This window comes from Cynocephalus volans, chromosome 4, assembly GCF_027409185.1.
Source record: "Cynocephalus volans isolate mCynVol1 chromosome 4, mCynVol1.pri, whole genome shotgun sequence".
Taxonomy (NCBI): domain Eukaryota; kingdom Metazoa; phylum Chordata; class Mammalia; order Dermoptera; family Cynocephalidae; genus Cynocephalus; species Cynocephalus volans.
In genome coordinates this window covers 63,100,802-63,116,673 of record NC_084463.1, presented here as the reverse complement: position 1 = coordinate 63,116,673, position 15,872 = coordinate 63,100,802, and the positions used below count along the sequence as shown (strand labels likewise).

Sequence of the window (15,872 nt, the reverse complement as noted above, 5' to 3'; positions counted from 1 at the left end):
CCAGGTAAGGTAAAACATGCTAGAACTCGATAGTTTATTAAGTTGGTTTTACTCTTTAGAGTACATGTTATAATGATTGGTACTTGCATCAGGAAGATTAATTTGACAGAAGTGAGAAGTGAGTAATATAGATTAGAGAAAAGAGCATGAAAGTAAAGAGTTCAGTTAGGAGTTCATTATGAATGAAATGACTGTAGGTTATGTGAGGGCTTGGAGTCAAGAAATTTTATTCTTTAGTTAGAATGTCCTTAAAACAAAAGAAATTATTATATGTGGGGAGCAAAAGAGGGAAGAATCAAAAGTAACACTAGGACCTTCATACGTTGCTGGTGGGAATGTCAGCTGATGCAGCCAATGTGGAAAACAGTTTGGCAGTTCTTCAATAAGTTAAACATAGAATTACCATATGATCCATTAATTTTACTCCTGGATATGTATTCAAAATTATTGAAAACAGTTATTCAAATAAAAATGTGCACACAAACTTTTATAACAGCACTATGCAGAATGGCCAAAAGGTGGAAAATGACTCAAATGTTCATCAGCTAATGACTGGATAAATACATTTGGTATATTCATACAATGGAATATGTTATTCAGCAATCAAAAGGAATGAAGTATTGATACATGCAACCACATCTATCAAACTTGAAAACATTATGCTAAGTGAAATAAACTGGACATAAAAGGACATATGTATTATATGATATGACATATCCAGAATAGGCAAATCCATAGAGACAGAAAGTTTTTAGTAGTTGCCAGCCAGGAGCTAAGGGAAGTGACTGCTTAATAGGTATAGAATTTCCTTTAGGGGTGCTGAAAATATTTGGAAACTAGATGGTGTTAATGGTTGCACAACATTGTTACTGTACTAAATACCACTGAATTATACATTTTTAAATGGTCAAAATGGAAAATTTTATTTTATGTGCATTTTACCATAATTTTTAAAAAGAACTCAAAATTAAGCTAGTTAAAAAGAAGCAACACTAGGACAAGAATCACAAACTGAAAGGATTTCAGGGCCCTAGGAAGTGCAGTAGACAGTAAAGAAGTAGCAGAGAGGGAACGTGGTGAACTAGACATTGAAACCCAAATGTTTTTGAAAATCCTCTGTGGGCCAAATAAAATAAGACTGTGGAGTGCGGTTTCCAACCTCTACTAGAAATGGAGCTGAATAACTAGACTCAAGTTCCAAAAGAATACAGAGTAATCTAAACTGTTTGCTTTGTATCTCCACCATTTTAGCACAATGCCTAGCCAACACATATAGACGCTCAGCAGGTATTTAATGCATGAAAAATAAATAAAAAATAAAGAATGTGCAGTAAGGCTGTATTTTTTCTTAGTCAGTTTTATCTTCATCTCACCCCTCACAACTTATCAATTTACATATTTTAACAATCTGTGTTTATTTTATTGTGGTAAAATACATATCATAAGGATTGTCATTTTAAGCAGTTTTAAACATACAATTGCATGGAATGAATTAACAATCTTTTAAAAAAATATCTCTTAAATATGTTTTCTTCTATCTTTCCTATCCTTTTCTCACTGCCAGCTCAGGTGTGCAACATTTCTTGCCTAAGATTACTGCAGTAACTCCCTAATGTCTCCTTTCCTCTAAGATGCCCTTCTCTGTGTTCTTCAATATGTTACAAAACACAGTATACTGCTTAAAATCCTTTAATGCTTTCAGATAAAATCTAAGCCCCATAGCATGGTAGGGAAAACATTGATGATCTGGCCCCTTCCTCATTTGCTGCAACTCTTCCTCAGGTGCTTGTAACTCCAGACTTCCTGAACTTTCCACAGTTCCTGAAGCACATGGTGCAGGTACATGTTTGACATGTTCTTCTTAGAGTTCTCTTCAGACTTCATTGGTCTGTCTGTCTTAAAACTTTGGTTCTTCCAAGAAACTTTTCTAACCAGTCCAATCTCAGGTAGGGATTCCTGTTTTTGCTCTTCTTTGTGCCTTGGCACTTTGCATTTCTTTTATTGCACTTACCTTACCTCACTGGTTTATCATTGTGTTTACTAGTAAGTCTGAATCCCCTGTCAGACTGCTAACCCCTTAAGGCCAGGGATCTAACCTATCTTCAGTGCCTGGCACATGGCAGGTAGCCAGCAAAGGCAACCCTTATCACTATTACAAATAACTTATTATATGGTAATTGTGTGTTCAGTTAATGTCAAATGAGAATATGAATGTTAGATGTCATATAGAGATGCCAAGCAAGGATTCAGTTGAGAGAAAGTTTTCATGGAATAGACGGCATTTGGAATGGGCTTTGAGATATGAGTAAATTTCTGGAAGGTAAATTCTATTCAGTTATTCAATAATTATTGAGCAGTGACTATGTGCTCGTTACTGTTACAGGCTTTGAGGTTGTCCAGGTCCTATATAGCACTGGTCATCATAATCTCTTATTGATTACCACTTATAAATATAGACATTTCCAAGAAGTATTCTGAATTTTAGTTTATTTTGTGATTTACAACAAAGCACCACCTCTAAAACTGTACCAAAAAGTGGATTGACTTTTAGAATGAGCCTTAGCAATAAATTAAGAGATATTACTGTGGCCATCTTTCATGAAAGTTATTATCTAGTTTTAGCAAAAGAACGATTAAGTTCCTAAAACTCCTTTTTGCCTTCAGAAATAGCTTCACAATCCCATTTAAAAATGAAATGTTAAATAAGAAGCAAGCAACAGGTTAATTCTTAGACTCTGCTTGTATTTGTTAGATCATTTTAGAGCTCTGTTAATTATAACTTGTAAATCCTAATCAGGTTATATTAAGAGGCTAAATAGAAGGTTATAATCTTACCCCTCACCATTTCCATAGTCTAAGAGACTAAAATAAACACATCTACTTTGCACTCAGATTAAAAATAAAGACTTCAGAAACACGTAATTGAGAAATACATTTTTAAGTAGGAGACACTGATTAAGATTTGTAGTTTTAAAAAACATAAAGGTTGTGTTTTTGTTTCCTTCTATGAAATATTTTTTCTTTTTAAATTATGTGGGTGCTGAGATGTTTATTTTTCTCTGAAGTACTGCGTGAATGTTTTTTAACCAATGCTGAGCTTGCTAAAGTATTAAAACATCTCTTGCCATACTTATATGTTGATCGTTAACATGACAGAGTATAGACGTATATGTTGATAAACCCACACAGAAAAATAAAAGTAATTTCATTGTGGATTCTCCTCAAAGCCACCACCAAATGTACTTATTTGACAGTATTACCGTGAAGTAGAAATGAGTTGCTATGTATGAACATCCTTTGGAATTGCTTTAAAATAAATACCGTTTTTAAAAATAGCCTAATTAATCTTTGGCCTAGGCTAACCCCAAGCAAAAAATAATAATTTCCTAATTGCTTCTGATTAACCTTAATTTATAAACATTTAAACATTTAGAAGTATTGTTTAAACCAGAGGTCAGCAAACTGTGGCCCAGACAGACCTCCTGTTTTCGTGCATGAAGTTTTATTGGAACACAGCCATACCTGTTCACTTATGTATTGTCTATGAGTGATGTAGCAATACAAAAGCAGAGTTGAATAGTTTCAACACAGACTGTATGGCCCTCAAAGCTTAAACTATTTATTATCTGACCCTTTAAGTAATAGTTTCAGGATCCCTAGTTTAAACCATACTGCTCTCTGCTGGTTTATTACTATAACCAAAAAGCAGTTGTTTATTGGATATCTAAACCGAAATGCAAAAGATGATTTTCTCTCTCAGTATTTTCTTGTCATTCCATAAAGAGATTAAGGCTATGTAAAATGCTATTTTAGCCATTCTTTCTTCCATTTATTGCTTGCTAGCCTTGTCCTTGCTCAGTTTTGGCAAGAGTAAATGAAGCTTTCTTCCTATCTTCTATAAATTTGAAGATCACTACATAGTAAAAGATGTCATTATACCTTTTTTTGATCCCTCACCCTAAGAGAATTTGAGAGAGAAAAGATTCTTCTCTATGATGGAGAATGTGGGCATTTTCTTTTGTCCCTGCTTAATTCCAATCTATAATAGCAAGCATAAAAACCCCTTTTCCCTTTTCTTCCAAAGGATTCTAATTGATTTACTTGCCTTGTTCTTCACCTATACATCTTTTTGTTATACATAGTCCCCCATTACCCACAGTTTCAGTTACCAGCAGTCAACCACTGTGGTTCTCAAACATCAATGTGTAGTAGTTACTTGAATGGCTTGTTAAAATACAGAATGTTGAACCAACCCTTCAGCATTTCTGATTCAGTAAGTCTGAGGTGGGCCTTAAAATTTGCATGTTTAAGAAGTTCCCAGTTATTGCTGATACTGCTGGTCAGGGGACAACACACAGAGAATGACTATAATAGAGGAAGGGATGGCTGATCACTCAGGCATTATCTCAAAGTTGTCAGGATAGTGTATGGTCCTTAGACTTTTAGTATTCCTGGGAGAGATCAGACATTATGACCCATACTATTCAAACCCAAGGAACATAGATAAGCTAGAATCCCCATTTATTATAGCTGCCAGGTGAATCGGATAGTTGGGGTGATAAGTCATGGCCTCTTACGACCTGTACTTTAATGGAGACTCTGCCAAGTTCTTGTTCTTTAAGCTCCTTTTTAATTAGACTAATAGAGAACTATCTCTTAGTTCTTGTTATTATTATTGTTATTACTGTTGCTTGGGGTTTATTTTATTTTATTTTATTTTATTTTATTTTATTTTATTTTTTAATTGCAAAAAGAACCCTTAAAAATGTGTTAGAAAAACCTAAGCAGAAATCTGGTCAAGTAAATGAGCAGATAGGTCACACACCCCAAAGAAACACACATATCTAATTAATACATTTTAGGATCTGGTTGTGGTTGGGGGTGTGGCTGGCCCTTGGCTCCCATCTCAGGACCTCTGAACATCTTGGCTGGCTGTGTTGCTTGCCTGGATGTGGGCAAGGGATGGCCTAGGCCCTTGTCCCCTGCATGCAGACCCCCAGGCATCTCGTCTGGCTTTGTTGCTTGCATGGATGTGTCACTGTTGCTTGGGTTTTTTTTTATTATTATTATTATTTCAACTCTAAATTGTTTCCCTGAGATGACTCTCAATATACTTAACTATGCATTTATAAACCATACTTTAGGATTGGGTTGCTTTCACGCAACCCAATAGCTAATCATATCTGTTATCTTTTTGTCTTTCATCAGTAATCTTAATTCTACTTTTTGGGTACTTATTAGTATAGTTAGTACCATATACAAATTATAAGGGAAATTTAAAGATCTTATAATCTGAGTCTAACTTCCCTACTTTACAGCTGCAGAAACAGGCAACCAAATAACTTGCACGCTACTTTGCAAAAAAGTTAGAATCAGCCCCTACCTCCCAAGCCATTAAGTCCTAACCTACTCAACTAAACTACTGAGCTCAGTCACCATGGTGGAGGAGGGAGTTGAATCAATGTGAAATGTTTGTCTCAGAGGCTACATAGAATTTTTAAATGCACATATTTTGAAACCATGCTTACTTGTAAATCGCCTTCACTTAATTATGGTATATTTTGACTACTGTAAATAGCTTCAAATCTGTAAAATGAGGGATAACTTGTACCTTTAGTGCTGATTGTTTCTTTCTTCTTTAAAACATCATTAGGAAAGTATACAGGCAAGCAGTAGGTAGGGAGAAAATATTTCCCAAAACACGTACCTGACAAATGACTGCTATCTAGGAAACATAAAGAAATTGCTACAACTCAGTAATAAAAAGATACATACATGATTTTTGGATAAATAGGCTAAAGATTTAAGGACAGTTCCCAGTGAAGATACACAAATGGCCAGTAAGAACATGAAATAAATTAATTAGTTATCAGAGAAATGAAAATTAAAATCTTAATGAGATGCTACTATACATCCACTAGAGTAGCTAAAATTCAAAAGACGGACACCACCAAACCTTGGTAAGGTTGTGGAGAAACTGGAACTCTTCTACAGTGTTGCTGGGAATGTAGAATGGTACAACCACTTTGGAAAACTAGTGTTTTTTGTAAAATTAAACATACACTTGCTCTGTGACCCAAAAGTTCCACTCTGAGGTAGTTACCCAAGAGAAATGAAAACATAGGTCACAAAAAGAACAATAGAACATTTAATAGCAGTTTTATTCATAAAACTGGAAACGGCCCAGATGTCCATCTGTAGGAGAAGAGATAAACTTTGGTATGTTCATACATTGAATACTATTCAGTAATATAAAGGAAGGGATTACTCACAAATGTAACAATATGAATGAATTCCAAAAACATGCTGAGTAAAAGATATCTTACACAAAAGAGAATATACTGCGGTGTCATTTACATAAAATTCTAGAATAGGTAAAACTAATCTTCATTGGGAAATAGTGGTTGCTTATGAGGAGATGGAATAGAGACTGACTGGTATAAGGAGTTTGGGGATTGATCATGGAAAAAGATATGACCATTGGACAGGATTGCCTGAGGAGATAAGTCGCTCATAGCATGAAACTGTCCAGAGGCTTATGGCAAGGGGCCACCATCCAGAAGGGGAGGAGGACAAGGGAACCTCCTACAAGAGAGGAAGATCAGAGAGGATATCTCTGGCAGTTACATGTCCAGGTAATGTTGCACAGTAGCATGGCGGTGGCGTGGGGGACTAAAAATCTGCTCATTTGGGCTGTTTTTCAAATAATTGGGTGTGTAAACTTGAATTTGGTACCAGCGAGCTTTTGAGCTAATAGGTCTCAGCATACAATGAAAAAATAAACAACCTAGGGGCCAATGCATAGAGATAATTTATAGAATTACTGAGAAGGGACAAGAGGAAATATTCTGTAATGATAATAATTTTCTGTATCTTGATAGGGATTTAAATTACACAGATGAATACATTTGTCAAAACTCAGTGAATATACACCTAAGATTTGTGCATTTGTGTATTTCATTTTTAAATTAATTTTATATCAAAAGAAAAATTCTAAATAAATATTGAACTCTAATGATATGCATACCAAAATATTTTGGAAGATATGCACTGCTGTATGCAGTTTGCACTGAATGCCAGAAATAAAATGAATAAAGAGATAGAAGGATAGATAGTTGAGTAGGTTTATGATAAAGCAAGTACATAGAATATTAATGGTAGAATCTACATTGGAGTATACATGTGTTTACTATAAAACTATTTCAGCTTTGCTTTATGTTTCAAAATTTTTATAATGAAACTTTAAAGACTGTTGTGTGGAGAATAGACTGGAGACCAATAAGGACACTATGCCATTGCATTAAAAACATTATAGAATTTTATATTTCTTGTCCAACGATCAGCTGTACTCTTATAAAAACTTGGTTCTATACTTGGTCATTTGAATAGCTGATCTGTGGCATTTGATCTGTTACAGGAAAAGTCCTTCTGCTAGTGTTGACACATCTGCATTTCTGTCATCATTTATGTGCTCCAGTAGGACTCTGCTGATTGATGCCCCAGTAGAGCTGAAAAGAGGCCTGCAGAGGCAGGAGCGACACCTTTTCCTATTCAACGATCTGTTTGTTGTGACTAAAATCAAGTAAGTATACTGCATACTCTCTCCCAGTAATCATTATAAGATTGCATTTCCACTAACAAAGATACCTTTTCTACACAATGTTTACCGTAAGAATGTCTGGCCTCTATTACTAAAGCTAATATCTGTAGTGAGCTTTTTGTTTTGTTTTTGCCAAAAAAAAGTCAATTGTTATTCATGCAACAAATGTCTATTTAATCTCTGTTCTGTGCTATGCTCTGAATAAATTTATTCTAAGATGCAATGAAGAATGTGATGGGTATGGTCCCTGCACTTTGGGAGCTCAAATTCTTATGTGTCGGGGAGGGAATTATAGATTGTGATTAGTGCTATGAAGAAAATAGGGTGCTGGGTGAAGTAAAATGGGGGGAGATATATATTATGTAGGTGAATTAGGACCAAAAAATAATTGAAGTTCAATGAAAAGCAACCAGCCATTCAGGTATTGTGAGAATAAGCATTCTAGGTAGAAGGAATAGCAGGTCTAAAGCTGGTGAGAAAGGTTGGTCCTTGGAGGAGTTAAAAGGCCTGTGTTACTGGAACATAATGAACAAAAGAAGAATGATAGGAGTTAAGATTAAAGTAGACAAGGGTTAGGTTATCAGGGTCTTTGTAGGTTATATTAGTTATCTATTGCTAAATTAACCCAAAACATAAGAGTTTAAACTATAAACATTTTATAGTTTCTCTGAAGACAGGAAGCTGGAAGTGTTTATCTGGGTGGTTCTGGCTCAGTGGGCCTCATGAAGTTGCAGTCATTTGTTGGCCAGGGTTGTAGTCATCTCAGGCTTGACTGAAGTTGGAGAATCCACTTCCGGGTTCACTCATGTGGATTCTGGCAGCCTCGGTTCCTCACTGGCTGTTGACCAGAGGCCTTAGTTCGCGCGTGCATGCGTGCGTGCGTGTGTGTGTGTGTCAGCAATGGAGAGAGCACCAAAATAGAAGCCATATTCTTTTATTTTGGAAGTGGTGTGCTATCATTTCTGACATACTCTATTGGCCACACAGATCAGTCTTGGTACAGTATGGAAGAGAACTTCGCAAGGGTGTGAATATCAGGAAGTAGGGTTCATTGGGTGCCATCTTGGAGGCTTGGTTCCACAAAGGTTGTGATAAGGAGTTTGGATATTATTCCAAAGGGTTTTAATTGGGGGAGTGGCATAATGTGATTCATGTTTTTAAAATACCATTCTGGCTCATGTTAGATAATGGATTGAATAATGGTAGGCAAGAGTGCAAGCAAGGAGACCAGACAGGAGGTTATTGTAGCAATCCTGATGAGAGATACGGAGGCTTCATCTGAGGAAATGACAGTTAAAAGAAGGATACAGACATATTTGGAATATACTTTAGAAGTACCTAAGAGAATTCACTTTCTGTTCAACACTAAATGTTCATGTTCAGTGTTAATGCATTAATACCCAGACTAGAACATGGTAGCTACTACTTGCTCCATCCCTCATTCTCATTATTTATGAAACATCATGAACAATAAGGGTATTTTAACAAATTCAATCTCATCAAAGGGATTATTAGTCACTAGAGAATAGTAAACACTTTTTCCTAATACCTACACTATCACACCTAAGTTGTTCAGTGTCATAAATGAGACATGGGCAGGGCTAAGTACTAATTTTGCAACATGCTATATTTAATCTGAGTGGTATTAATAGCAATAAAAACCAAACATTTATTGGGATCTTATTGTATGTTAGGTATTATTCTAAGTACTTTAACCCTTATAACAGTTCTACATGGTGGGTATTTTTTGCCTCATTTTACAAGAGAAATTGATACTGAGAGAAGTTAAGTGACTTCCCTAAGATCACAAAGTAATTAGTTGAGCCCACATGTGAACCTAGGTCCATCTTATTTCAAATTTCATTCTTTTAACCCATATGTGGTCTGCTGCCTCTATTACTCTTTGTTTTCTTCTGGATTTCATAGATTTCTCAACCATATAGTTTTTATTAACATTAAATCAGTCTTTCCCTTTGTGATGAGTAAAAGTGTCCAACTACTCATCTAGTAAGAAATGGAATGAAATGTTTAGTGAACTGTTCATATATTTTTTTAAATGCAAAGATAAAGAAAACAGTTTCAGAATGTGTTTTGAATAGAAATAATACAATGTAATTATATTTGGATGTTGATGTTATGAGGAATACAGAGAAAGAAAAGTCTCCTATGCTTTTGCACTAGGTCCACTTAAAGCTCTAAGTAGGGAGGCTATTAACACAGGAACAAATCATTATTTTTTAAAAATGTAGTTTAGTTATGATTTTTTTGTTTAAAAGTTATTAGATGGGTTCTATATTCTAGGTATTATAATAGGAGAATCACAAATGTCTCATTTAATTTTCCTAACAAATTAGAGGTGGGAAAGGGAGAGGGGAGGAGGGGTTAGCAAGAAATTAGTTAAGGGGCACAAACATTGATTACATTTTGCAAACATGAGTATACTAATGATCCTGACTTGATCACCACATATTGGTGATCAATAAAAAAAACTGTCAAAAAAATAGTAGGAAAAAATCATAACAATTTTCCTAACAAGTCCCCAAAACAAGAGTTGTTTTACATATTGAACACAGAGGCTCAGTGAGGTTTGTTGGGTACTAGAAAATGGCAGACCTGGGGTTTGAATGAAGGCCTTAATTCCAATGGCTGGCTCTTTCCACTTTACTGCATTGTGCTCATTAGGTACAAAGCTTTTTGATCAGCCTGGAGGTAGATACACAGACAACAAAAATTTATTATAATAACCCATTTCCTAAACTTTAGAACCTTAAAGACTATTTACTTGTAACATGCATCTAGTTCATAGGGAGGAATGTATTTTCCTTTATCTTTAGATTTTTTTCCTTTAGCAGTTGTAGTAATATTTATCATAGAGGGCCTTTGTTTTCTTACCTGAAGTTATTTATGTTCTGTTTACTGGTAGCATCTAAGTGGTTTTTATGTAACCTAGGTTTTGGTAAAAACTTTTTATATAAGGACAATTTCTTTTCCACTAGAAAATTGCTGTTTTAGATATATTGGAAAAATGTGTGCCAATCTTCTACTTCTATAGCTCACTTTTTATTTTGATTGTACCTAAAGTCACACAATTTGTTTCCAGACTGCTTTTGAGAGAACTCTTTGTGTCCACTTCAATGCTTTTATGAAGTGACAAAACTTATATGAATTGTTTGAAGGGTTGTTTTTTGAGAGATTCAATTCATTTTAGTACTTTCTATATCTGCTGGGGATATTTAAAAGTGTGAGTGATCTAAGTTGTTTTTACTTATTTTTTTGCCATAAACCCAAGACCCTTGGGATAAAACATGGATATTTGAGGAGATAATTATGTTATTATTGAATCCTGCCACATTACAAAAATTTTGACCACCACTTTTCAGGAAATCGCTTACATGATCATTCTTGTAGCAAACATTTAAATATATTCACAGATCCTTCTTAATATGAAAGAACTTATTATTTTTATGAAATGAACAGCAACCAAGAAAAAATGGCCCCCTGCAATACCAAACCTGTTTATTTCCTATCACTTCTCACTTTTAGATGAAGGATTGGGTAGTACTGTGAATCAATATATTTGCTGAAATTATCCAAGACTAGCAGTTAGTCTTTATACTTAGCCATGAGGAAGTAGGGGATAACTTAATTTCCATATTATATCACCTCATCTTTGTGCTTCATTTGGAAACTTCTTTCAATCTTTAATTGAACCTACAGAAATAAACTCAAGCGGGATAAATCATTGACTAGCTACTTACATATTTATTTAGTCAAACTAAATAAATTGTAGTAAGTGCAATAATATAGAGGATGTTAAATGCTTCCTTTTATTGGCTAAAGTGTTACATTTGCTCCATTTTGTGCTGAATGTTGAAAGCGTTTGCTGAAAATTGTTTTCAGTTTATTGTCATTGTTTTCCTTACTAAGTTAGAAAAGTGTTAAAGCTAGATGAGTTATTAGAGACCACTTTTGATATTCATTAGAAAAATAAATAAGAATTGTTTTTCCAATAAAATTATGGTTTTTCATTTTTTAAAACAGCATCTGTTGTATAGACATTAAAATATTTAGAAAAGTTAATATTTTTTAATAGTCATAGAGCACCTGTATTAGTCTGTTTCTGTTGCTTATAACAGAAATATCTGAAACTGGGTAATTTGTAAAGAAATAATATTTATTGCTTATAACTGGTTTTGGTAAATGGTAAGTCCAAAGTCCAGGGAACACATCTGGTGAGAGCCTCATTCTTAGTGATGACTCAAAGTGCCACAGGGTATCATATGGCGAGAATGGCAGAAGCGAGAGAGAGAGAGAAAGAGAGAGCAAGCTTCTCATGAGCTCTCCATTTGAAGCCATCAGAACCACACCCATAACCATTAAACCATCAATGGATTAATCCATTCACTAGGGCATAGTCCTCACTATCTAATCACCTCTTAAAGGCCCTACCTTTCAATTACCATCATAGGATTTCTCACCCTCTTAATACTGTCACAGTGGGAATTAAGTTTCCAACATGGGCTTTCAGGGGACAAACATATCTAAACTACAGCAGTACTCGTATGGAATTTACAGAGAGAAAATGACTGTACTTACCTCACACCCTCTTAAGCCATCACTATTCTCATATTTTATTTCCTAAGCAAATAGTAAACAATAATGAGTTCTGTTTAAGTGAAAAAGATGAAGTTAAACAAAGTCTGAGTATTAATTCATTATCAATAGAATTGCCATGATATACTTGTGGAATACATCTTGATCTATGCCCTGAAATATATTTGATAAGATATCTTCATCTTAGAATATGGAGAAAGCTCCCTAGAATCTTGGGTATTTCAACATTACACTTTAATTCCTTACAGTTTAAAGATTGGAGGACAGGAAAGCAAAGTATATCTGTTATCTTAATAAATTTACAGTAAGGAACTACATTGTAGAAATAAAGATTTGTTTTTAGGGGTTGTTTTGTTTTGTTTTCAGCCAGTTCATGTTAGATTTATATTTTTTAAAATTTTTGTAGCATAATGCTATTGGACATTGAGAGTGACAAATCTGAAAAAGTACACTGTGACCTCAGGACTGTTCATTTTAATAAAAAGCTTTATTGGAATACTTCTTTTAAATATTTTTAAGCTCGCCCATCTAGCTTTATGTACAAAAACGTTTGTATTAGTCCATTTTGTGTTGCTATAACAGAACACCTGAGACTGGGTAATTTATAAAGAACAGAGGTTTATTTGGCTTACAATTCTGGGACAGCTGCATCTGGCATGGGCCTCAGGCTGCTTCTGCTCATGGCGGAAAGCGGAAGGCAACTGGTGGGTACTAGCAGATCACATGGCAAGAGGAAGAGATCACATGGAGAGAGACAGAGAGAGAGAAGTAGTTAAGTCTTTTAAACAACCAGCTCTCGAAGGAACTAACAGAGCAAGATCTCACTCAGGACCCCCATCCCCCAGGGAGAGAAATCAATCCATTCATGAGGGATCTACCCCCATGACACAGCTTCCAACACTGCCACATTGAGGATCAGATTTCCACATTTGTTTTGGTAGGGATAACACATCCAAACTCTATCAGTGTTCATGAGATTTCTCCCCCAAACTCTGAAGTAAACTAACAGCCTCATCAGAAAAACCTTATAGCTCTGGAGAAACAAAAAAGTAGGCTAAAGATACAAATGCAAAAGGGAACTTTGTGGAAAGATACTTCATCCAGGTGCTTTGTAGGAATGGCAATATCCAGAGCTTTTTATAGATACATAGTAGTTAAGGGCATGAATAAGATCATGAATCAACACTGCCTAATTTCATATTCTAGCTTACTACTTAAGCTGTTTTGACTTTATAGATTTTGTTTGATATTACCTAAATAGTTGCCACCAAGAAGTAAGATTTTGTCTGTAATCGAGTCTATTTCATAAACAAAATCTAAAGGTTTATAGCAGTAGGGTGAGATATAGAAAGAAGCTATCATACCACACAGACACTTTTCAATTACACTTAAAATCAGTGTACCCTATGGAAAGTATAAATGAGACTTTGAATGTAGATTATCCTTCATTTATACTTCCTGAAAACCCCTTTTTCATTTTATAATCCCACTGAATAGTTTTAGCTTTAAATATTCTATAAATCAGAGGAGTTTTAGGGATACTTCGAAATGTATCTTTTTAAAAAATTTTAACATCTCAATATACATTGTAGTTGATTTTCATGACCCTTTACCCGTTCCTCTTCTCCCGTTACTATCTCCCCTCTCCCCCCACATCATATCTATTCACTTGTCTTAAAAAGTTCAAGGAGTTGTTGTGATTGATGTGTATTTAAGTCTCAGGTCTATCGTGAGCATTAAATCTGTCAATTAGGTGAAGATGGATGGTGGTTTCCATAACAGGGGACTAAACGGTATTAGGTAGAAATTGTCAGAAAGCAATTTCACCGCTATCTTAAAGTAGATGACCTTCAGAGTCCCCAGAGATGAATGCTAATTTTGTCAACTCTGCTTTTTTGTTTAAGTTTAGGTTCTGTTTTTAGGCTACAGTTTTTCAGTTTTAGCTGGAATATAAGGGAAAATAGTTGAACAAAATCTTAAGAAAGGAAGTTTAAAATAATCTGTGCTTCTAAAGGCTAGAAAATATTGTAACCATTTACTTAGAAATGTACTATAAATTCCTCTAATTTCAGGTTTTTTTAGTCCATCTCTCTTAAGATAAAAATTTTATAAACATCTTAATTAAATCATGTGTAGTTTTTGTGTTCAGCCACTGCAATCTTTTTGGAAGTAAGCAAAGTATAAATAATAAATTAATTTTTGTAAGAGCAGTAAATTTAAAATTAGATTTTTGATCCAAATGCAGTGCTTAACATATAGAAAATTAAAACAAGCCAGTTTATGGCTATTTGCTGCCGTAAATGCAAGTGTGACGACTAAATAAATGTTTCACCAAAGTTTCAGAGGGTTTCTTGGGCCAAGGTAGCCATTCATGTTACGATTTACTGGCTGGATACTGAAGATTAATACAATGAATAAGATATTCTTTAATCATGATTAGTGAAAACTGCCCTCTTATCACAAATACTGAAGCTCCTGTAAAATTTAAGACACAAAACAAGAGATCCTGTTTGGTTTTTATCTTTCTAGATATAACAACAACTTTAAGATAAAACATAAAATTAAATTAACTGATATGTGGACAGCAACCTGTGTGGATGAAGTGGGAGAAGGCAACACCAATGCCATGAAATCCTTTGTCTTGGGCTGGCCCACAGTGAACTTTGTGGCCACTTTCAGGTAAGAACCTCAGCTTGTCCTGTATTTACCTGGGTTAGCTACTGTGATAATTTCTTGTCTGGAGAGAAAAATTTAATAAAATCTTGTTCCTTTAATTTTTTAAAAGAAAATGTTTTATTCTGCTTGAGTACTCACTCGATCACTCATGTTTTGACACACACCCCCAATGAAAATACTTGTGTGCTTTATGTTTCTCCCAAAGAGCTTTTAATTAAAATATGTGAAAATTAATGGTAAATATTGGGAACTCCTGGGATCATTTTCCATCATTATAAAATGATTATTAAATGTCCAATTAAGTTTGACTAACTAGTTTATACTGACAAAAACTTTCTAAAGAAAGTTTTTCATTATATAAATAAAATTAATGTCATGAAATACTGGGTTGCCTGAATTGTGTATTAAGTCTGATTTAGTATCTATAGAAATATAATAATCAGAAGCAAATTTATGAGTTTAAGGAGTAAAAGTTATCCCAAGACTCACTTTTCGGCTGAGATGGGGTTGGAGAATATATGAATACAAAATATTTGTCGTCTTATCCTGAACATACTTAATTGTACTTTTCAGTTAGGGTGAACAACCAAAATTCACACCTGCGAATTTTAAACAGTGTGCCCCAACTCCAGTATTTATTTTACACTTAAGAGTTAGTATTTATCACATGCAAATGATGCTCTTCATTCTGCTTCTCTTCACACTACCACCAAACTCCTTAGGCACCATTCTAAAGCCACATAACTAAAATTTTCCAAGCTGTTAATTTTCCATTAAAGGACAGGCATGTCATTATATTCTGTTTTGCAGTATTGGCCTACGCCAAGATTTTAACAGCTTATTTGGAAGAAACATGTATTTGTATCATTCTCTGCATGATGTATTTCTGTAAAGGACACTTCAAAAAGTTTGTGGAAAAGTAGAATCGAAAGATAATATGAATCTTTCCATGAACCTTTTGAAGTATTCTCATATTATCATT

The 15,872-nt window shown here is 34.6% G+C and overlaps 1 pseudogene; it reads left to right on the top strand.

Moving 5' to 3' along the window:
- Window positions 1-15,872, top strand: part of LOC134375755 (rho GTPase-activating protein 20-like) — a 101,281-nt pseudogene that overhangs the window by 41,313 nt on the left and 44,096 nt on the right.